Source organism: Manis pentadactyla, chromosome 5 (assembly GCF_030020395.1).
Source record: "Manis pentadactyla isolate mManPen7 chromosome 5, mManPen7.hap1, whole genome shotgun sequence".
Lineage (NCBI taxonomy): Eukaryota > Metazoa > Chordata > Mammalia > Pholidota > Manidae > Manis > Manis pentadactyla.
This window is the reverse complement of record NC_080023.1, coordinates 129794361-129818379: the sequence shown is the minus strand read 5'-3', so window position 1 is coordinate 129818379 and position 24019 is coordinate 129794361.

Below are 24019 nucleotides of genomic sequence, written 5' to 3'. Positions count from 1 at the left end.
TTTTGTTGGGTTCTGGAATATTAATGTGTGGTAATATCATGACTGAAAATCCCTTAATTCATCACAGCTTATGTCGAGGTTCCCTAAAATCACTGGGTCTAAAGCCAGATCATAACTTTTCAGAGTTGCCTGTACTGAAGATTTTCACAAGTCACAATTCTGAATTTCTCAAACCACAAAGGGATTTCTGTTCTTCCTCTCAATCGCCAACATTGCCCTGAATCCCAAGAGGATGCTTCCAGCTCAACAGTGTAGACAGGCAACACCTGACATCTGATGAGAAAGAAAGAAGTGAACAGCTTCAGAGAGATGGTAAGAACTGGCCCCAAGAATAAGGGCCACCTGAGGGATGAGCTGTGAAAAAGACAGTGGAAGGAAAGTGTGAAGTGGGTAAAAGAGACAGAAGGAGAGCAGGTGGAGGTGGAGGCAGTAATGAGTTCCAGGAAAAATTAATCAGTGACTCAACAATGAGTGACCTCTTAGGCAATTGCTATTAATATTTGCCTTAAACCAGTGAAGAAACCAGGGCCAGGGAAGAGGAGACCATGAAGAAAGGGCTGCTTTGTTACCTCAATATCCAGGATAACTTCTGCCATTGCTGTTCTCAGTGTCATTCTGGATGTTGTAGCTGATTCTCTAAGATACACAGCATAGAGGAGAGACAGACTACACAGAAGGGATGGCACCATTATTATTTGCAGATGATGTAACTGAATTTTTAGAAAGCCTGAGAAATCAGAGTTTTGGAATACCAAAATGGAATAATGTTGCTAAAAACAAGTATGCCAAAACTAAAGAGCTTTCCAGGCATAAGCAATAACTGATTCAAAAACATAATGAAAAATGTTTTAATCACATGAACAACTCAAGAGACCAAAAAAAAAAAAAAGGAATTACTTTAAGAATAAATGTGCAAATGCAAAACATAATACCACAAAGTGTACCTGAAGATCATAAAATCTTGGCAACTGGAACACATATCATTTGGTACAGAGGATAATGGATTATGCCACAATGTCAGTTTTTCCCAAATGAATGCATCAGATTCATACCTTTAATAAAAATCTTGATGGAATTTCTTTTGAAAGTGTTGAAGGTTTTTCTGGAAAAAGAACCAGGCAAATATAGCCAGGACTTTAAAGAGAAAAACAAAACTGGAAGGAACTCCTAGTGGCTAGGAAACAGCTAGTAGAGACAGTGACAGTGGCTACCGTTTGTAGCTGATCTATGGCAATCTCTGCCCTGTCTTTCCTGAGCTGCCACATTCCCCTTTCTCCAACAACCTTATGCAGAAGGGACCACAACTACTCCCTTTGGCAGAAACCAGAGGCTTTGAGCCCCTTTTCATAAAGTCACACAATTAATAGCAGGTTTTTGCACAGCACTATCTAATTTCAGTGCCCACTTGCTTGACTGCTATGCTATGAGTACAAAAGTCAAATCAGGTAGCATCTGTGCCCAATCAATGGTGGGCCAGTGGACTGGAAACAGGTGCCCTGGGTTAGTTATGTGTTTAAGGAACCAACGTTAATTAAAGAATAAGATATTCTTTAAGGATTGGGGCTGAGCAGTTACTTACCTATTTTAGAAAAATAAAACATCCTCACATTATGTGACTTACTAAAATAAATTGTACCTGGATTAAGGAGCAAAATGGAAAAAGTGAAAACAAATTTTAAAAATTTACAATACGGAAAAAATACCCGAAAGTCTAGGTGCTCTCCTGTGTACACGAAAGGAGCCAAGAGGGAAAAATAATAGAGACATTTAACTACCTGAAATGTCAAAAATATCTTAACCAAATTATAAAACCTTAAATTGGTTAAAATAATGATAAAATAGAGATACTTAATATGGAAACTGCTCCTATTTTGTCACAGAAGTTTAGTAATATACTTTGAGCTGATCGGAAAATTCTTGTCCTGTGATGCCTTAATTATTTTTCAAAGATTTTATTCCAAAAAACCATCAGCAATGAGGCCAAAGATGAAAGGGTAAACTTTGTAAAGGGCACAGATGTGAAACAATCTAACTTGAGGAACAAATTCAATAGAAGAAGGGATTAACTAATTCCAAGGCAATTCTGTGATACATATGTCACTATTAGCATAGTGTTTTCAAATAATGTTTAATGACATGGGAAGTTCTCTGGACAAAAGTTTAAGAATATATGGAAAACAGAAAAATAATTTTTAGATTATGTACCAGACCTTCAAAGTCAGTGATGGAAGGGGGTTGGGATTACTAAAGATTCTTTTATTTTTTTTATTTCTGCAATATTTTCTACTTTTGTGTAATTTAAATAAACCACATTTATAATTAAAAAAGGAAAAAAATTAAAAACTGAAGCATTGGATTCAAAGTTGCCTATCAAATAGGGTTATAAATTTTGATCCTCTATCCATGCATAGATATAAACATATTTTAAAAACCATAGCAATTTTCTGAGGGGAGGCATTACAGGCAATTTTCTATTTATTTTTTACTCATTTTTATACTTTTCAAAATAGACTACGTATTATCTCATTCTTCTAACAAGGAAAAAATAAGCTGCTTGCTAATGTAAAAATCTCCATATTGTTCAGCTTTCCCACTTCCTGCAAGCAGAGTTCTGCATGTTATTCTGCTACTTGTGTGGACAAGCCCTTGCATGTCTATGCTTCTCTGGTTTCAATTATACAGAAGCCAGTCCACTTCCCTGTGTCTCATTTGACTTCTCAGGTACTGTGTGAATTAGCAGGAGGGCCCTCTCCCTGGTCACATCTTGAAGTTGTGGTGGAAGGCGGGCAGCTCCTGAGCCAGGTGGTCAGTGTAGAGACAAGCCTGGCCAGGTGGTGCCCCCAAGGTCCCTCCCAGCTCGGAGGCGTCACCAGAAGACTGTCAGAGCTGGACATTGTAAACCTTGAACCAAGGACAAGCTTCCCAATGGTGAGTAGAACTTTTCCTTATCCTGCACTGGGGAGACATGAGTATTGCTGGCAGAATTCAGATCCAAAGGCAAGACGGATTTGAACACATCAATGTGATGGGCCGGACTTTGCTGAAAGTTTTAATATTAATGTTTGTATTTGAAAACATTGTCTTTTGCTACAAATTGCTGCAGGTTCACTCTTCTCGGCTGCAGACTGACGGAGGGAAGGGAGAGAGGCCTGTGGAATTCTGTAAACAGCAAAGTGCAATGAGAATAGTGGTAGCTGGTTGGAAAAAGACGGGAACATCAACGTGCCGAGCACTCGTCTCTCAGTGTATCAAACCCCCATTCCCTGCAGCACATGTTTTCCAATCTCCTCACACCCCAGGCTCTTTTTACTGACTTTTCTTTTCACACCATGTTAATTCACGCCTTATGTGACTTTTTTATCCTGCTGTGTGGCTGACAAACCTCAAAGTCAGTAGGTGGTCATGGAATTGTGCCCCGAATACTGTAAGGGAAGTAGGTGTGGAGTTGACATGTCTAAGGACAGAATCTTTCAGCACCAGATACAGGAGCTTCCAGATTGCAGAACACACATCATATCAGCTGCCGAACCCACAGGGTCCCTCATTCAGGCCAGGCCGGCATGGAGGCCAGACAGCACCTGTGTTCCATGAGGGGGCTTCCCCCTCTCCCCACGACCGACGGAGCTGTGTCCACAGGTTTGGCAGCCAAAATAAGGCAGAAGGTGGTTTTCCAAGCATAACCTTGAATTGAACAAATCAATTCTATTCTGTGTACATGGGGAGCTGGCAGCCAGTGGCTCCAGACCTCAGTTGATACACTGCTGTGTCAGGCAGGCAGGCAGGCCAGGTGCTGCCAACTCAAACATCTGGCTGGTTTCTATGCCTCTTGAATAACATCTGGAAGAAGCCCTTCATTTGAAATTAGCACTTTAGTTGACAAAACAAATGTTTTCTTTTGTTTTCTAAGGTGAGTTGTACACCAGTTCCAAGCTACGGATTTGCATTGTAAGACCGACTTACATACCATTTGCATATTCTTTTATAAGTGATAGGAAGAATGATCAAAAGTACTGTTTAGAACCCCCATCCCCAGAGAGCAGAGGCCCAGTGGGTCAGTCTGAGGAGATAAAAGATTGAACAGCAGATTATTTAAGTAGACTGTTCCTTCCAACACATCAAGTATTTTAAGCACTTTTACGCTTCATAAATCTTTTCTGCATACCTGCAAACATGATCAAAAGCTTAAGTCTTGCTTCGTAAGGAAAACAGGAAAAATAAAGGGAATGGGGGGTAAACAATCACTGACTTTGGCACAGCTCAAAATAGCTGTCTTCTTCTGGGTGGTTTTCTCAAACTTTTCTGTGCATGGGGGACAAGGGGGCCTTTTAACTAGCCCCAGGCCCAGGCCAGCCCAAGACCAGTGAAGTCCCAGTCTTGGTAAGTTGAATCCCTGTGGGCAGCCACATCTGAGAACTGGTAACCTTTCAGGTGATCAATCTGTTTGCACATACAAGTGGTTGGAGAGGATGTCACTTCAAATGGGCTTATGATCTGGGGCTTGGAGGAAGAGTGGGAAGCTGGCCTAGAGATTTCTGTGGGGAATGAGGACTATGTCTTTTATTTCCATGTGTCTCTATATCCCCTAGATTAGAGATGTATTAGCATCCAATAGATATTTTTAAAGGAGTGAGTAGATGAATTAATCAATATACATATTCACTTGTTATAATTCATTTCAGTCCAGTATGTATTTAGTAAGTGCCCCCTATGGACTTGGCCCTGTTGTGCAGCCTCTGGAGCTACAGCTAAACACGAGAGAGCCCTTGCCTCTTATGGTCCTGCCAGCTTTCCCTGAGGACCCCTCCTGGCCCGGCCCCTTCTCTGTCCTGTCACAGGCATGTCCATTGCCCTTCTTTCTTTAATTCTCATGCTCTCTGGCTCCACTGTGGATGCACGTCTCCATTGAAGGCTTTGGATACAGAGAAGAAATGAGTGTTCAGGATTGAACTGGCTCCTGCAACCTGGTGCTGAAAGGTCTGCTTCTTTAGCACATGTGTTTTACACCAGGGCTCTCTCAACTGGCCAAGAGGGGAGTACTTACTCAGAGAGGAGCAGACTTTAATATAAACATTCCTTTCTGTCTCCCCCACCAAAAAAATGAACTGACACTGAAGGCAAAACCTGGTCTCAGATCGTCTGTAAAACTCACTCTTCCAATATCTGGACTCACAGAACTCCCTCCCCACCACCGCCAGTTAATGTGGAGATTGGATTGAAAACATGTTGGAAGTTTTATCCTAAATCAGTCAGTCAACGGTTATTTCTAGGCCTTTCATATAGACCTGGTTCTGTACACTTAGGTTACATTTCTCTGGAGCCAAAAAAAAGTGCAATAAAATGACCCGTTGGTTACAACAAAATGCACAGATTGGTGCAGCTCCTTGCAGTGTAGATGCTGCGCATCTTCTGCTGCTGCACTGTCCTTAACACGACTTTGCCACAAGTCTATTGGCAATTTCTTTAAGAGAGATTCCTAATTGAGAGAGAATTGTCTAAAGGTCTTCATACAGAGTTGCTATGAAAGTCAGAGATTCGCCTGACTGGGGCTTTGAAGGAAACACCTGTGTCTGAAATCTGTAAGTATTGTTTAAGAGCTGACCTGTCAGCAGAGATTTCCAAAAAGCTAAATGTTACCAACTCTAAGATACAGAAGGAGAATCAAAGACTCGTGTTTAATTCTGCTTATGTCCCATAAGAGGGGAAGGTCACCTAATACTATCTAAACGCTCCTCTATGTTATTACAAATCTTAGACTGTCCTAAAACAGCCCTGTCCAAGAAATGTCAAGTTAGGCATAAAGCGGTGGGGAATGGCCTTAAGTGTGGTGAGATGGTATATAATAGACATTTAAGTTTTAAGAAAATCTACCAGTTGAAATCGCAATCAGTTCATTTAAAAAATAATGATATAATTTAAGATTAAATGACTGTTGACATTTTGACAACATAAATAGACACAGCATGTGTATAATCTTTAACATGAGTCATTATTAGGTTCATGATAGTTGTTAGGCTCATGATAGTTGTAACTTCTGCAAATGTTACATGGAAAAACTCCAGAACACTTGTTGCTTAGCAATCCACTGTGGAGGCAGGGCCCTTTGACTAAGCGTGTGAGCCATGTAATGTGTGCCCACAAGTACAGGCGATTCAGTGACAGTGAGGGTGTCTTTAATAATTTTGTCTCATAATAATTGTCTTATAACAATTTCTATTTACCTAACCATAGTGCAGGCATAGTGGTTTTTAAATTCATGCTTTCTTTCAAAGCCTCTGTGGTATAATTACAAATATTGTATGATACTGTTTTTTACTTTGGTTAGTATTCTCTTTTGTTTCCTGAAATTTAAGCTACACCATCTGAAAAAAATGGAGCAGTTTCGTTAGTGAGAGACCATGGTGACAAAACCACCACAGCAGAAAAGGACTCACGGGATAGTACTTAGATAATTAATTTAATTCAATCAAAATGATGCGACCTGTCTGCAACCTTCTACAGCCTTCCCGCTTGAGTCTTCTTTCTGTAGGAAACAGCGAGCACTTTAACATATGCCTGAGGCTGGTAAAGTGGATTTCCCCAGAAGCAGTACCCGTATTTCATAGTACATATTCATTAGCTTTTAACTATTTTGTTGAATATAGTTTAAAAATACTGTAATACCCCCAAACTACAAAGACAAATACTTTTTTAGGAAAAGAAAACACAGCAATTGCTTCCTTAGTTCCTTAAAAATTTCTTCAGTAATTTGTATTTTTGAGAATCTATTTCGTTCTATTTAAAAAATAATATAAACAGTTATGCAACTACCAGAGTATGCTAAGCCTGAATAGATGTTATATTTATATTTCTTTCTTATGGTTCTGAGCTTATGTTTGGAGCAACCTAATTTTGGAGACCTACATGTAGTGCATGAAAAATACTTTTAAAATGCATCTATTTTTATTTAATTAATAAATGAATTCAGTGTAAACAGAAAAAAAGAAGATATGAAGTATTCTTCTCTGCACATATCTAATCTAGAGTTAATGTAATTTTAATAACCAAGCAAGTCTGTGGCTTTGGCGTCTGAAGTCATCTTCTAAATTCTTCCCTTTCCCCAGTCCCGAAGTGCTACCTTTGCCTTCTGTTGCAAACACACCCCAAGGAAGCAAGGAAGCAAGGTGATGTACTTCTTAGAGTGAAAGTTGAGAAGCCAAAGGAAAGTTCTTTACATTCATTTAGTGATCTTCCAAGCAAGCAATCACACGTGAGACCTAGCCACGTTTATGTTTTTCTAGTAAAAGAATGTTAGACAGTGAACACGGGATGGTGGTTCTGAGCAATAACCAGTTTGATTAAAATTTATATCTCCTAGTGTTTGAGAAGTATTTTCCTCCTAGGTCTTGAAAAGACATCTGACATAAAATCTATGGTTGCCAAGGTGATGCTTTGCACTACGCTTTTGGAAAGCTGTAGAAAGGGAGAGTAACTGCTGTAGGAAGAGGCTGGTACAAAAAGCAAGTGTCAAGTTCCCGTCAAAAGAGAGCAACAATTACACCTACAATTTTAGCAATGATAGTGTTTCAAAACAATTATTTTAAAACTGAAAAGGATCCTTTGAGTTTGGAACTGTGTGTGTAAATCTGGGGTTGCATTGCCCAGTTTTCCACTTCTCCTGTGTAAATAAACACAAGCAGGTTCACTGGTGAGCAACTGGGCACCTCCCTCAGCAATGCCTGGGACCCAGGTTTTAGAAAAACAAAACGGCAGTCTGGGCTAGCTAAGGCTTGGGTGCCTGAGGGGAAGTTGGGGCATATCCACTCTTATTTTCTTTGTTACATTTTCTACATATCCAGGTGGAGGAAGACTCTATTCAACCTCTCACATTTCAAGAGGGGGCTATCAGGACTACAGCAAACAGAAAGGACACCTGCCACCTCCCTGTCACAAAGGGATCATTCATGGGGAATTTCCTGTATTTCATTTTGTTTTGTTTGGTCTAAAGAACTGTATCCACCATTCTACTTCCTAACTTCACACAAAGGTACTACATGAATTAATTGTTGCATTATTTTTCTTGCAGTGATTTTAGTGTTTTATTAGTTTCTTCACTTCACATGTCTAGTGATTTAACTCCACACCAACACCTGAAATGTTACAGTTTGATAAAATAAGTAAATTAATGAAGTCTAAAGTGCTTCCAAGCTGGGCGATGCCTTGCTGTATGCTGTGGTTTTACTGCTCTTCCCAGCTGATATTTGCAACTCAGCCATATGTGGTTATAAAGATTTATTATGAGTCTTTGGAATAAGTTTTGACTCTTTAACCTTGGAGATTTCTAATAAGATGATGCCATTTTGAAGCAGCGTGCAGTTGAAGCGAGGCCTCGTATGAACAAAGGGGTTTAGCTATGCGCCCTAGACTATACTCTCTCTGATGTGGGTTTGCTGGAAATGTTTGCAATGCTCAGGTATTTTTCTTCTTCATCACCATCCTTATCTCAGAAGAGTTGAAGCTGGAGAATCTGTTGAAATGGAAATTTTTAAGTCGACCAATAAAGGCCAGACTGAAAAAAGGCAGGCAGAGCCATCCCAGGGGTACAGTGAGGGGGCCATCATCTGTACACTGCCCGCCCTGCCTTGTCCAGCTACTGGGCAGTTACTCTGGCTTCATCGGGAAAGAGAAAACTGCAGGCCCCCGCAGTTTCAATCCCCGCCACCTCCCCCTCAATGGCCAGAGGAAAAGGACCTTTGCTTTTACACGCTTCCTTCATTTTGTGAAACTTCTCTTGCCCTTAATACATGAGTATATTTTTCAAGTGAACACCTGCCACTTGGGGGAGAGAAAGGTCTCAAAATAAAGCAGTAGAGTGAGACAATGTCAGAGGTCTGCAATATTTTTCTCAACCTTGACAGCACTGGAATCACCTGGAGAGCTCTCTAGAAACTATAGAATGCCCAGTTTGGATTTTCCCCTAGAATGCTGCCTGGGTGTGATTTTTTTCTTAAAAGATCCCCAAGTGATTCCAGTGTCACAAATTCTGGTTTAAACCTGAATTGTAATTTTATCCAAGAATAGAGAATGCTTAAAGAGTTGCCCAAAAGGCCATCGGGGTCTTGAAAGTAAGTCACATGTGTCTACTCCTCAGAACTCAGCAATCAGCAAAGGCAGCTTGCAAAGCTGTATTATTAGTGTGGAAGAGCTCAGGCCCTGGAAAAATGCACTCACAAAGGAACCCACTCACCTGAGAGAAAGGCTAGGGCTGGAGCCCACCCAAGAGGTGCTGGGGAGTTTCTGGAGGGTGTCGTGAAATCTCTGCGCAGGACCATTTTCCCTTTGCACACCCCCTCCTCAGGTGCCCATTAAGCACCAGATCTTACCCAGTTATGACTCATGACAGAGTTGCCCCCCATCCAGAACTTTTTCTAGCATATCTGTGAGGTGCTATATTACATTGGGCCTAATCAATTAATCCTAAAATATCTCTATAGGATGGCTTAATATATGATCCTTCCTATTATCCAACATTGTAAGAGAATTTGATACTTATCCTAAATAAGCAATTAATATGGAAGTTCAGATGGTCAATAATCCTACAGAAAAATTCAAAGGCCCTGTCTAGGCATACTTCTGACTGAGTAACATTCTTCCCTATGGCTGCCCATCCTTTAAGTGGACAGGGAGCTTTGCACTTTAGAAGGTCTTGTCCATGTTTAGACAAGATGATCTTTACTGTCAGTTCTCTTTACAAAGAGTGTCTTGAAATCCATCCATTCTCCTCCTTTCCATGGCTACCACCGCCTATCCAGGCCACTGTCATTTCCAGAGGAAATTACCACAAGCTTCTACTACATCCTCCTGTCTCTGCATGAACTCACATTGGCCTCCACTTTAACACCCCTCAGTGTTTCCCCTTGCACAGAAATAAAATCTAAACTGCTCACCATGCCACCGGCACTGTCAGATCTTTTCAACCCCATATGACACGTTCTCTGACCTCATTCACCCTGTGCAGGCTTCTCTTGGCTTCCTGAACAGCCCAGCCTTTTTTCTCTGGGAACCTTTGCCCAGGCTGCTACCTCCACCAGCCATGCTTTCTGCTGGTGGTTCAGCCTCCGATTAACTGTCCTCTCCTCAAAAAGCCTTCCGTGACTGCCCTGCTGATGCAGTCCATCCCTTTATTATCCTGTCTCAGCATGTCTTTTGCTACTTCATAACTGAAAAGTTGCAATCTTCTTATTCATGTTGTTTATATAGCTGTTCTGTGACTCTTTCCTCCAGTGGAGGGAGGTCCCTTGAGGGCACAGACCATACATTCACCATTTTATTCATGGTGTCTGAATGTGCCTGGCATGTACTGAAATCTCAATAAATATTTGTTAAATGTTGGTAGAAATACAATAAAATAATCTTTATTCTTTTCTGTCTTTTATTTTTCTAGTCTTTGTTCTCCTCCTTGGTGCTGTTGAGATGGGATCTGGGTGGAACCTCCACTTACCCTCTTCTGAAGGCAACCCAGGGCCATTCTTTACTCTTCATATGTGGACTTAATAACCAGGAAAGGAACTCTGGATGGGATAATAGCACCAGCAAACACGTCCTGAGCTCTAGGCGCCGTGCCTCATGCTAAACAGAACTCTTTAGTCCTTATAACAGCACAGTGAGTCAGGAACTGCAATTCCTCCTTTTCTCTAAATCAGTAAATTGGGGCTCAAAAAGGAGAAATACTTGCCCAGGACCACCTGACTGAATATGTGTTGGAAAGGAGTGTTTTGACAGCAGATCTCCATGTGAACTTGTTCCTGTCTACTTTTTAGGAGACTATATGAATATACTTTTCAGAATGCACTAGGATGGTAATACTAATGTTTAATTGGTGGCTGTACCACATTGCAGGCTTATATTAAGAAAGTTGGCTTGAATGCCAAATCCTTCTGTCTTGCCAATGGGTTTCAGCCCTGGACAAGTTCACTGTGGATTCAATGCAATTGAAAAAAATGACAATGGAATGTTCTTGGGGTGAAAGGGTTTATACCCAACTTTATTCCCACAGTGCAGGTCAATCACTAGAATTCCATCCACTTAGAGCGAGTCTGCATGCAGCAAGCCAGTCTCTGCCTCTGGGCCTCCCTGCCCCTGTACATGCCCTGCAGTACAAAGTTTGTACATGAACGCAGTTCACGAAGAGACAGGAGGATGTAGTAGAAGCTTGTAGTAATTGCCTCTCAGTCTCTGTCCTGTGCACTGCCACCACTCCAGCCTCTGCTCTCCCACGGCCATGCAGCCCGGAGCACTGGGTGGAGCTCTTTATAGAGTCAGTAACAATGTATTGCCCACATGCGTGTAGTGAGCAAGCCAGGGCCAGGTGAGAACCCTGGCCTTAGGAACCTTGACTTTCTCAACACCTTCCCTTCTTGCACTTGTACAGTTGTGTATTTTTAAAACAAAATAAAGAATTCCACATTTATTTCCTTTGAACAGCATCACAGTTTAGGGTCTCTTTTCTCAAATATTTAAAAAAATCACTTTCTTAGAGAACAAAGGGCATGAATTCTAGAGCAGGACAGGTCTGGGTTCTAACTCCATTCTGCAAATTAAGGGGGATGTGTAGTTTTGGACAAAGATTAACCTTTCTGAACTTTGGTTTGCTCCTTAGTAAAATGAGTGTTGGTGTGTAGCTTTGTGTAGGGGCTAAACAGATGGTACCCATAAACCCCCCATCCTGCCATGTGCTTTACAGGCAGACTCTATACCAGTGTCAGCTCCTGCCCCTTGCCCTGTTCATTAACTAGTTCTTCCAGCTGTGTTATCTGAGCTTTACAAACAGTAGAGTCTTGCTCTATAGTTTTTGAGTCATCCACCAAGTAAACTGCTCCCAGAGGCAAGAGGCTTTTAAGGAAAGCTGTCTCTTCCTCTATATACTTCCCTTTATCCCAGGGACCAACTCACACTTACTTGTGATAAGAATTGCGTTGATTTGCCTGGAATATGAGCAACATTGTCCTCCTGCAGCTGGGAATTTTTCCTTGGGTGGTGTTAATGGCATTACATTCTACCTTAAGCCTCTTGGACATCTGAATAAACAGCACAAAGCATGATAAAATGAAGCCTTCATGTGAATGTGTCTGTCAATGTGAACACGACATTCAAAGCCAGAGAAGTGAAGTCTGTGAACTCACCTTCCATGCCCAGAAGTGATCTCACCCATAAGACAGCCAGCTGCCTACTGGTCATGATGTTGAGAAGCACAAAAATGACTCTTGCATAGGAAAGCTACCCATCAGCCTGCCCGGTATATCTAAACTTTAACAGGATGTGACTATTATTCAAGGATAAGACCATAACCTTAGAAGCGTTTTCCATTTGCACTGAATAATTTGTCTGATTAATTCATAATCACACATGTCACCTAGCTGAAATCAGGATAGGTAAGCTTTGATGAGAGGGAAAAAAATTCATCCTAGGAGGAAAGCAATCAGCAAATAAAAGAAGCAAGGGAAAAGTGTCTGAACAACAATAAGTCTGAGTAAGATCAGATGGCCCAGAGGGGCTGTTGGAACCCCAGGAGGGGAGGGAGTCACAGAGGACAAGGGTTCAGGCTGCAGGTGGGGGAAGGACTCAAGGCTGAGTGGCTGGTTAGGAGGACCCACAAGAACTCTAACACACTGCTGGGGAGAGTGTAAATTAACACAACCACTTGGAGACACTTTGACAATATCTCCTTACACTGAACATATAATACTCCAGGACATAGAAATTCCACTCCTGTGTATATTTCTAGCAGAAATCTGTACAAATGTTCACTAAAAGACATATATGAAATGCTCACAGCAGTACTATTTGTAATAGTTCTATTTCAGTTTGCTAGGACAGCCAGAACAAAGTACCATAGACTGGATGGATTCAACAACAGGAAATTATTTTGTCACAGTTCTGGAGGCTGGAAACCTGAGATCAAGGTGTCAGCAGGGCTGGTTTCTCTGCACCTCCATGCCTGGCTCATGCCTGACCATCTTCTTTCTGGGTCTTCACATGGTCTCCCTGTGGGTGGCTGTGTCCTCTTCTTAAAAAGGTCGCTCATATTAGATTAGGGCCCATCCTAATGACTTTATTTTAATTATCTCTTTAAAAATCCCATCTCAAAATACCAGTCACATTTTGAAGTCCTGAAGGTGAGGGCTTTAATGTATGAATTTGGGTGGGGGGCATGATTTGGCCCATAACAACTTCCAAAAGGAAGCAACCCCAATATGAAACAACATTAGAAGGAAGACGTGCATCCCTCCAATAGAACTCAGTCCCACTGTGAGAAGGAATGGATTACAGTCACCAACAGCAATATGGACAAAATACCAACTCACAAAATGTTAAGTGAAAGGACTTAGACACAAGAATGTATATATCATTTGCTTCCATTTACAGTAAGTTCCAGGCAGATGAAACTAGCCATGGTGCTCAGAAGTCAGAACAGCAGTTGCTTAGGGTGGGGAGAGGCTACCTGGGAAGGAGAGGGCAGCTTCAGGTGTGCTGATGGCTCTGTCTTAGCTAGGTTTAGGTTACCCAGGAGTGTTCACTTTGGAAAAAGTTTCAAGCTGCACATGTACAGGTTGTGCCTTTTTCAGTGTGAAAAGCATGAGGGATCAGGTTGAGGGACTTGATTTTAGAGGATAGAGCTCTGGGAATTTTTTGGGCACTCGATGGTTCTAGATTGTTATGTAGAAAGACTCTGCCAATGAATTTACACTCCTACCTGCTGTGTGAGTGCCTTTTGTTTTTTTCTTTTTAGCATGTAACATCCTGAAATTGGAATGCAATTTACAATTCTGGTCAATCAGGCAACAGTAATGATATAATTGTCATTTCCTGTACATGCTCCTCAAAGTTTGTACGTTGAAAGTTATTAGCTTGGAAGAAGATACTGGAGACAATAGTGGAAAATCCTTCTGTCTTGCCATTGGGTTTCAGCCCCAGGCAAGTTTACGGGATTCAGTGAGACTGAGGAATGACAATGGAATGTTCTTGGGGTAAGAGGGTTTATTACCAGGCTTGTTCTCCCCACGATAGGTCAAGCACTAGAACTACATCTGCATCCAACAGTCCGCAGGTCTGTAATCCTCCTTCGTCTCTGCCTTCTCCCAGAGCACTGGGCAGAGCTCTTTATATAGTGACTCAGTCAATAATATCTTATTGCCTTTGAATGTGGAAGCAGTAGCCTAGCAGGAGGCCAGTTACATCATCAAGTTGTTTAGGATCAGGTGGGGATCCTGGCCATAGGAAACTTCACTTTATCTACACTCCATGTCCAGTAAAATGATAGCCTCGATCACTCTCAATTACCTATGGTCAGCCATAGGCTGCAAAGAGGTGCTCCTGGCCTCTTTTGGTTGTCTGCTGGTCTGCACAACATGTAGGAAAATCAACCAGAAGTCCAGTAGCAAGTCTGTCAGTGCAGATAAGTAGAGGGGAGTGCACCTGGCTAATCACAAGCCACACTGCCTATAACTCTGCCCATTGGATGCTCTTCACTCACCATCTTCCATCCATATTGTCTCAGTCTTAGGATGGAAAGCCATGCCCTCCATTCTGGGGGCTGCCCATGGCTGGAGCCATCTGTGTACCATGCGTCTTCAGGTATCAGGGCTCTTTCCTCCAGATAAGGATTCTCTGCTACTAATGGTTCTAAAGTAAATTCTTCCAGCTTTTCACTAATATATATACTGGTCCCAATAAGCCTTGGAGTTCTTCACTCAAGGGGCTAGTAGAGAGGACACTACACTGCTGGAGGTATGCACCCCATGTGGCCAGTGCAGGTGTTTGTGCCACACCACTCCCTGGGTTTTGGGTCCAGTCTCATACCCACTCCATGATGGAATAGGTGGTTATTACCTTTATTGGGGCCATACCAGTGATGGGTTCTGTAGCCAGTAAGGTGTGATACACCACAGCCAATTGTTTTCCTATCAAGGTGTATCGTACCTCTGCCCCTTTCCAGAGTTGCAACCAGAACCCAATAGGTTGGCGAGTTCATTCAAGCCATTGCCAGAGACCCCAGCTGTAACCATCTTCAGTCACATGAACATTCAACTCACAGGGCCTTGATGGGTCTATCACACTCAAGGCTTGCACGGCCTTGACTGCCCGTTTTGCTGTAGTAACAGCAGATGCACATGTCTCATCCTAGTCCCACCTGATACCCTTTCATAAGAAACTGTATAAGGGCTTCAGAATTTTTGCCAAGTGTGGGATAAACACTCTTCAGTAGCCCAGAAGACCCAAAAACTCCTGTAACAATGCCACAGTTGTAGGACTAGGGAAGGCCTGAACTTTATCTATGACTGCTTTTGGTATAACCTTAGTCTCACCCAACCAGATGACCCCCAAAAATTTGACTGACAAACCAGTCCTCTGAACCTGGTACTGTTCACAGTCCATCCTTTCTCCTGTAGATGTTGCAGCAGTCTATGCCCTGCACCTTCTAGATCTGAAATCAGACATGAGCATGATATCACCAATATAATGGTACAATCGCACCATTGGCAGTTTCTCCCATGTAGTCAAGTCCTGGGCTACAAGTCCATGACAGATGGTGAGGCTGTGGAGGTATACCTGTGGAAGGACAGTGAAAGTCCATTGCCACCCTTCTCATGTGAAGGCAAACTGTTCCTGACTTTCCTGCTCTATGTCAATGGAAAAGAAGGTACTATCAAGATCTACCACGTAATGGTATGTTCCTAGTTCATGACTGAGGGTATCCATCAGATTTGCAATAGAGGCAGCAGCTGCATGCATAGGGGGTATGACTTTATTCAATTCTCTGTAATCTATGGTCATACACCAGGAGCCATCCAGCTTTTTTACTGGCCACACTGAGGAAATGAAAGGACTATGGGTGGGCTTCATAATACCCACCTTTTCTAGTTCCATGGGGGTTTCTCCAATTTCTTTATGCCCTCCAGGCAGTTTGTATGGTTTGGTATTATTCACCTGCTGAGGCACAGGCAAAGCTATGGATGGGTGCCTTGAATGTCCCCTCAGAACTGCCTTTACCACATGTACTCTCAGTCTAAACTCACCTGCAGTGGTCTGCAACCACAGACCCTGTAGGATATCAATCCCCAAAATATACTCAGGGATGGGAGAAATATACACAGTATACTCTTTTGGGGGTAGATGCCCTATTCCCAGAGGGATTTAGGCTTGTTTCACTCTGATAGCCTTACTCCTGAATCCATCTTTAATAGTGGGGATCCTGGATAACTGCTCAGAGTTGCCATAAATCAGTGAAGCCACTGTGTCCATCAGAACCCAGGACACATTGTATGTTCACTGGGGACCAATGGATAGCTATTGCAACATGTGGCCTCCAGTCCCCCCTCAGGAAAGTTGAGGGCAGGTACCTCAACCTTCCCCTCAATCAAACCATGTTTCCCAATCATCTTCCTGTGTGGGTTCAAGAAAGGCTGGTTCACCCTCCAGTATGAAGTGTTGCAAACACACAGGCCAGACTCATAGCTCTGTCTCTGGCTTCTGCCTCTTTGTTCTCAATGGCTGGAACTGCTGCTCCGGTTTCAGTTGTTACCGTAGCTCCAGTAAGATTCTATTTGACTTCCCATCTAATTTCTTTCTGTCTGTTCCTGCTGTATTAAATCAACCCACATCTGCATCCTTCTAACCTTCATGGGGCCCTTTAAATTCTTCCTCTGAGTAGCAGACCTTATTTCTTTCCATGCTTTCATTGCTTCAGCCTCTCCTAAGTCTGCTACTGTATGGGTAACCTCACTTACGGTCTTCCCTAAGTAAGGGGAAAGAATGGCCATTAGAGACACAAAGAAGGATGGGAGAGCCATTTGAAGCCCAGCATTTCTCATTCCTTCAGTGAAAGGCTTCTCATCTGGGCCATGATTCTCTGGAGTTTAGATGGCATTTTTTATACCTAGCTCTCCTAACACCTGTTGGAGCTCAGCATACATCTGCCATCTAACAGGGGAGGATGGTAGATCAGCCTGATTGGGCCACACAGCACAAAGTGCAGCCATAAGCCAATCAAGGAGAAGTGATTTCCTGGGGTCTGATGTGCATTTTTAATCGCTGCCTCAAGGCAGGATGAACTGTCAGGGAAGCCAGCTTTCCCATCTCTGATCCAAATGGAACAATTCCATCCACCTCTAAATCCCACAGATGCAGGAGCCAAGTTGTTTTGACTCCCAGGGTTTCTGCCTAAACCAGGAGCCCAAACCCACCAGCTCAGCCAGAGTATAGGATCATAGAGTGCTCTATGACCTGGGGAGAATGCTGCACCTCTCCTGAAGAACCCTTCATTGCTGTGTCTTTATTTTCTTTACAACCACTGGGTGTGCTTTCAATCGAGGAGAGGGGTCAGTACCTTCAGCACCACCCCTTCATCCTTTCCCAGCCCCTCCATTTCTGGGGCTGATGACATCTTTCTCTCCACTCTCATGAGTGCATTCTCTGCTGCACCCTTTACCTTTCCAACAGTGCCTCACAGCAATGATAGCTCAGTCTTCAATAGCTCTCCTAACTTCACCTCAATGCCTCACAGATGGTATTCTCCAGCCACCTCTTCCTGTGCTTCCCTCAGGAGTATGTCCTTCTCCTCCATGGCCTTTTCCTCCTTAAGAGCACTTGGCTGCACTGCTGTTTCATTCTGTAAGGAATCTTTTACCTCCTTCACTGGACTTCACAAGTCACGTTCTTGTACTGCCTCTTCTTGTGGTTTTTGCAGGGGTCTGTCCTTTTCCTTCATGGGCTTTACCCTTTCCACAATACCTCACAGTAATGCCATTTCAGTCACCAACAAATTTTTTACCTCCTCAAAGGCACCTTGTTGTTGGTGTTCTTGTGCTGCTTCCTCTGGTGTCAACGCCATTTCATTCTTCAATGAATCCACAGCAATTCACAGCTCGCGTTCTCATGCTGCCATTTCTTGCATCTCTTTCAGGAGCATGCTTTTCTATCTGTAGACTTTTTTATTACTGTGAGAAGCAGCCAACCCACAGTCCCCACTGCCTCATGGGCACTCTGTTTCTTAAAGTACCTACTTACTATACCAAGAGCCACCCCTACTGCCTCAGGCATCACCTCCACCTGCCTCCCATCCTGGGGTGGGGCCCAGTCCTCTAGGAGGCAAGCCACCTTGGACTACATACCCATTAGGGGACAATCCACCATCTCCCCATTAATGGGGGTAGTCCACTGAAGCACCCCTCCCATAAGGGCAGCCTCTCTTTTTCCTTGGTCAACAATGAATCCTGCTGACTATGCCAACAGTCTTGCTAATGGGTTTCAGCTCTGTGCAAGTCCATGGTGGATTCAGTGAGACCAAAGAATGACAATGGAATGTTCTTGGAGAGAAAGGGTTTATTACCTAGCTTGTTCTCCCAGTGATAGGTCAAACACTAGAAATACGTCCACATCCAACAGTCTGCAGGTCTGTAATCCACTTCTGTCTCTGTCTCTTCCCAGAGCACTGGGTGGAACTTTTTATATAGTGACTCAGTCAATAAAAGCTCATGGCCTATGGGTGTGGAAGCAGTAGCCTTGCAGCAGGCCCATTATATCATCATGTAGTTTAGGTTCAGGTGAGGATCCTGGCCATAGGAACCTTCACTTTATTCATACCCTCAAGCCCAGTTTCACAAAGTACCTGTGCACGGTTACATAGTCAGAAGCCTGTGACCATCTGTTGGTTATTCAGAAAGATATGTGATGGCAAGTCCACAGAGTCAACCTGAGTCCTCTGATACCCAGCAGAGGGCTGCATCTTGCTGCTCTTGTTCCTTGGGTTGGGTCACAATGAAATCCATGCCCACCATGTACCTGGCACTGTACTAGCTGTAGAAGACTTAACAAGGTGGGTGTAGTCCCTGACAAATGTAGAAGACTTAACAAGGTGGGTGTAGTCCCTGACAAATGGGCTCCATGCTGGCAATACAGAAAATGACCAAAAAGAAAATGACTTGTGAATATATAATTGCACATGGTGAGAGGAAGAATGAAAGAAAATGTTACATTGAGAGACTGAAACTTGGAAACAATTTGGTTTTGCAGACCTGGAAGGCTTCTTGGAGGAAGTGACATTAAGCATGAACCTAAAGACTTGGTTGGTGAAGGATAAGCCAACAGAAGACTGGGACATGTGATTCTCAACACTGGCTGTACATTGCAATCCTGCAAGGACTCTTTAAACATACTCATGTGCAGGCTACATGCAAGACTGATCATATCAGAATCACCAGAGCAGATGGGGGCATCCTTATTTTTAAGCTCCCCAGGTGACTCTGATGTTCAGTCCAGTTTGAAAGGCTGTAAACTGCCCCAAAGGCAGGCACAGAGGCTGGCATTTATTTAGAGGATACAAGTGAGGAGGGGGTGGACAGGTGAACAGGATGTTAAAATGAGCACAGACAAACCATGTTTGAGGCCATTCTCATATCCAGTCTCCAGATTCTGGTAGAACAAGAGTGGAGGAGATGGGAGAGCTAGAGAAGATCAACAACAGGAGAAACAGCCAGAGGCAGCCCTGGCTTGGACTGGGTGAGGAAGTGAGGGAATTTGGGTAAGTTGGGACTCCTGCTAGATTCCTAGTGTGAGCAATAGTCATGCTTTGTACTGTGTTTGCTGATTGATCAGGCATCATCGTGGTGAGAACCCAGAGGGCTATCGCAGGAAGCTCACCTGAAGTATGATGAACAGCACTGCTCACGCCAAGCCGGCTCTCCCCAGGCTGCCCAGATAGCAGGGAGCAGGGCGTGCCTGCACTGGCTTCCAATGTGGATAGAAAGAACATTTGCATCTGACTCTAAAATTCTCACTCGACCCATGAGTCAGTACATACGTCAGTTCAGATATTGGTAGTAGTGTGAGCAGCTCCGGTGTTGGGAGCAGAGAGCCACTGGGGCTGCCTGTACCAGGGAGCAGGCTGCTCAGGCTGCCTTCCCGGGAGTCAGAATCTCCTTTGTGCATGGAAGCCTCAAAGGCAGGTCTTTCTTGACTGTGGGTAAAGAACCTGAAATACACAACTTGGCCTCTGGCCTCTGTTCAGTGGCTGAGCAGGCCAGGCCAGGTCTCTGGCTCTCTCTCCCTCAGTGTGACACAGGTGTCTCTCTGCACACCTAGTGAAGTGTGTTGTGTCACCATGGTGCTTGGGGCCCAGTGCTGGATCTCACAGCATCCCCAGCAATAGCCCAGGGGCTCAGGGGCCGTGCTGACTGGTTTCATGGAGAAACCAGAGTGTAATTGTTGTGGCCATGGATACAGGAGCCAGTAATAATTACTGTGCAGGGAGGAAAATGAACCCCTTCCTCCTTGGGCCGTGGCCTCTCCAGACCTGGTTCTCTTCACTGACTGGGCTTACCAATTCCTCCTCAGAGTAGCTTTGGATGGGATTCCTTGGGTGGAAAATGGCCCATGAAGAGCACAGACTATAATCCACAGGAGGAGCTCAGCTCCAAAGCCCTATTTCCTGTCTCTCTCCTCCTCACTCTTTAAAGTGTGATTCCCCATGAGAAGTGCAAATGAAACACCCAAAGTCTAGCACATTGAAGTATGACTCAGCATGAGTGTGACAGAGTGGAACTTGCTGCACACATATCATCTCTGTGAACTACAGTCACGTCCTCACTTGTTAGGGGTGATGGACTGGGAGGCATGATGTGTGAATGGTATACTTCAGTTACTGGCTGAAGAAATCGCCCAGAAAACCACCCTGAAGATCACAAACATTAGGTGCCTGAGCTACTTTAAAATGGTGCTGAAGAAAATTGGAAGCACTTTTAAGGTTTTGAAGTCTCATTATATTTGAAACAGCCTGGGTTTGGTGCTATAGTTTATGAGCCTGAAAATGAAATTATAGACATGAAATATAAAAACCTAATCTATATCATATAACCAGGAAGCCAGGAAATTTAGAGGACTTCTCATGTACTGTATCTGAGGCCCTGAATGCCAGAGCATAGCATGTGGAGAGGAAGTCAGAGGAGGTCATGTTACGTACACTGCTGCATTGTCCAAGGGTAGCAGGTGAGATGGGACGTCCAAGACAGGGATGCCTTCTGCTCCTGCACCTCCTCATTCCAATTTGAATTCTTTTTTTTAAAGACAGGTAGACTGAATGTGAAATGATCGATTCTTTTATCATTTGGAACTTGTAAGGACTTTTATTCTATTTAAACCAAGCAGTAAGTTATTCAGAGACATTATGTTCTCAGATGATAAAGAGAAGAGAAAATTCTCTCTTTTTTTCATCATAAGAAACAACTTGAACCTCTACATACCTGCCCCTCTCTATGCTCCAAGGGCTCAGGACAGCTTTTGAAATTTGGAGCTTTGGTGAAGACCTGGCAGCAAATTCCAATATCACAGTTCCTAGACGTTGACCTTGGACAAGTCACTCCTTAAGCCTCACTTTGATCAGCTAGTAATGGGGTAAGTCTCTGCTCAAATATTATCTTTGTGGAGACACCTGACCCACTATCTAATCAAAAGTGACCACATCCTTCCTTTTTCAAGAAAACCTCCTTAATCTTTTTTATGTTCAATCCCTCACATTATATTTCTGCTAGTTTGATTTGTTAAAAGTAGACAGTAGATCCCATGAAAGCTGCATTTCTGCCCCTGGAACAAGGCCTCATTTTAGTAAAAGCCAGTGTAATGGATGAATAATGATGATGATGATGATGACAGGAGCAATAATAAGGCTATCAATAGCTACATTTAGAGGCAGGAGAGAGATTAGGATAAATGTGGAAATGGTTACATGTATGGGTAGGGAAGAGAATAAACAGCTTGCAGTGGGGAAGTAAAAAGGCTGGTCAGAGAGTTAGGGGGTAAGTTAGCAGAAGGCTATATCATGGGGACTAAGAGGGGAGAGACTGAAGAGGGAGGACAGTGACAATGTGGAGGAGCCAACAGACCTGACGTAAGAGGCCAGTCCCAGCCCCCAGACGTCCATTTGTGAAATAATGAGATTGCATACAGTTGACCCTTGAACAAGGTGGGGGTTAGGAGCACAGTTGGCAATCTGCACATAGATTTTGATTCCCCAAAACTCAACAACTACTAGCCTACTGTTGACCAGAAGCCTTTATGATAACATAAACAATTAACACATATTTTGTATGTTATGTCTTATAAAAACTGTATTCTTACAATAAAGTAAGCTAGAGAGAAGAAAAATGTTTTTGAATCATCACACATCTCAAAAAAATTTTCCAGTATATTTATTGAAAAAATCCACATACAAGTTGACCTGTGGAATTCAAACCCATGTAGTTCAAGGGTCAACTGTGTATTGGTTTCTGGCTCCAGGTTTCCTGGCACAGGGTTCCTAAAATCCTTATAATCTCCTAAGTGGTAAGAGCTCTAGGAGAGTTACCCGGTGGTGGATTGTAATTACTTGGTTCTTGTCTTCTCGAAAGAAGGAATTCAGTCAAGACCCAATAGAGAGCTAAAGCGTCAAATGATGTTTTATTTAGCAAAGCAAAAGGAAAGTATGCTCCAGAGACTGAGCTGACCCCAAGTGACACTCACTGGGTTTTACATGGCATCTTTTATGGGGCATATTTGGTTTCCTCCCTTCCATTTGTCATTCTCACACTGTCTCTTAGGTCATCCTATTCCCTCCCCTTCAGCCTCTGTGCAAGCTTGTGTTTGTCATTCTTCCCATGAGCGTCTGACAGAAACCCACAGCAGGGCCAGCACTGTAATGCAAGTGATATAATAATATTCTGATGGCCTCAGGGTCATTAGCAACAAGGTCTTCCTAAGGTGTGTACTTCTAGAATAGGGAAGGTCCTAGGGATCCGTATTTTTGTTGATCAGTTCATGCTGAACTGCACAAGGGGTTGGTCTAAGGGAGACAGGGTGACTCTGGGTGGACACTGGGTGGCCTGCTGCCCTCCTTTTTCCCCTCCTGCTCACATTTATTTTACTGCTACCCTAACAGGAGCATCTTTTGTTACAATATCTGGTCTTTGACCTCAGTTCCTGACAGAGTTCCAAAATTGCTTGGAATTTCCTAAGTGATAAGAATGTCTTTTGTTCTAATGAGAGTTAGGAATGTTCTTTGTTCTAAAGACAAAGCAACGATCAGAGGCTTGGAACTTTCAGCCCCATCCTCCCAGTCTCTGGAGAGAGAAGGTTTGAAAGTAGGGTTAATATTTGACCAGGCCTGCATGATGAAGCCTCCATTAAAATATGTACTTACAGGGTGTGAGGGGATTTAGTATGTTTGGCTTCAGTCATACTGAGTTTAACTCTGAAAGAGCTAAAGATTCTGTGTTTCCCTAACATGGAGGCAACTAGTTTTACCCCATTTCTTTTCGAAGAGTTCTGCCCTCGAGGCCATAGATTGGGCCACTCCTTGTCCCCACCTCTGTCCTGGTGATCTGAGCCAATCAGAATCCTTCAGTAGGATGTCCTACTTGGGAAGAAAGGGTAATTGAGTCCTCTGACAAAGCTGCTAGAAAGCCCCAGCCTTCCAGGGACCGTGTCATTTGTCACCAGGACAAGACCATGTGTAGGAGTGAGAATAAAGACTACACAGAGGTCAAGGGAGCCTAGGTGAGCGCGGGCCTTCTGTCCTTCCGGCTCTCAGGCCATCCTCGTCATTGTCCACAGTAGGTGGAATTCTAAGGTGACAAAGAATCTCATCCTCTGGTGTCCAAACCCTCCATGACTCCACTGTGCCCTTAGTGGCAGTGGGGTTATGATGTGGTATTATGCCTGTGATTGCATTCTGTTATATGGCAAAGGTGATGGGAAGTTACTTCTGCGATTATGTTACATTATATAAGACTCTGTCTTAGCAGATGCAGGAAGCAGATGTTAGCCTTAAAGGAACTGCCACATTATGGGGGAGTCACTCAAGAGTGGCCTCCCTTTGCTGAAAATGGTCCCATTGAATAGCCATCAAGAAAACCTAGACCTCAGCTTACAATCACATGGAGCTGGATTCTGCTAACAACCTGAATGAGCCTGGAAGAGCACCTGGAGTTCCAGATGACCACACAGCCCTGGCTGA